At 43.7% G+C, this 878-nt stretch overlaps 1 non-coding gene across 1 annotated transcript; it reads left to right on the top strand.

Annotated features, from left to right (window-relative positions):
* Window positions 1-235: 235 nt before the first annotated feature.
* Window positions 236-308, top strand: trnai-aau (transfer RNA isoleucine (anticodon AAU)). The gene has a single exon. It is a non-coding gene; the product is annotated as a tRNA-Ile (tRNA).
* The last annotated feature ends 570 nt before the right edge of the window (window positions 309-878 follow it).

The following is an 878-nucleotide window of genomic DNA, read 5'->3' as shown; positions in this document are numbered from 1 at the left end:
CATCACCTTGTTGGGTTAAGTGCAGGCACTGTCAGAGCGCAGGGCGTCCTGCCTTTGAAAGAGTTTCCGAAGTGTCCTGATGTGCCCTTTAGCAATGCCAAACAGGTCTGTGAAAATGGCATCATTTCGCGGCACTTCAGACGCCATCTCACAGTCTAGCCGACCTGAAACGCCTGAGCCCGTTTTACCAGCAGGCTCCTACGGTAACCGTTTGAAGCAAGAGGTGGCGTTGTCAGTTTCCGTAGTGTAGCGGTTATCACATTCGCCTAATGCGCGAAAGGTCCCCGGTTCGAAACCGGGCGGAAACAGCCTACTGTGGGTTGGCCCTTTTCGTCATGCTTGCCCTCGTGGTTCCCCGGAGGCGGTGGGTGTCTTTTCTTCATTGGAGTGCCCGCAATCGATGCACTCAGAGCGTCCGTCCGTCGACAGGTTGAAATTGTAAACGCTGGTGTAGCCACTTTTAATTAAAATCTGATGATGATGATGATGATGATGTTGTTGTTGTTGTTCTTGTTGTCATCGTGGTCGCCGTCATTATTATTGTTAAAGTAAAGCAGTAGTTAGATTTGTTGCTACCGTAAGGTGTAGAAGACAACAGTAGGTATGGCGTGTGATATCAAAACATTCAGAATACTTTTAACCTATATAATTTATAAGCTTTGTAAAATAAACCCAAATATCTCTTTTGCGGGGATAAACGCTGTTCTGAGTAGTTTGTGACTTGTTTAATACCAAACAAAGCATCGCTATAAAAAATAAATAAAAAAATCACTGTAAAAGCGCTAGTTATTTTTGATCTTTATAGTTATTTTCTAGGCTCAGGTTGTTTTTTAGCGCTTATAAAGGCCTGAAATATTCTTAGTGGTTGTTGACTATAG

The sequence above is a fragment of the Amia ocellicauda genome (genome assembly GCF_036373705.1).
Source record: "Amia ocellicauda isolate fAmiCal2 chromosome 11 unlocalized genomic scaffold, fAmiCal2.hap1 SUPER_11_unloc_3, whole genome shotgun sequence".
Lineage (NCBI taxonomy): Eukaryota > Metazoa > Chordata > Actinopteri > Amiiformes > Amiidae > Amia > Amia ocellicauda.
This window is presented reverse-complemented; position numbering and strand designations above follow the sequence as displayed.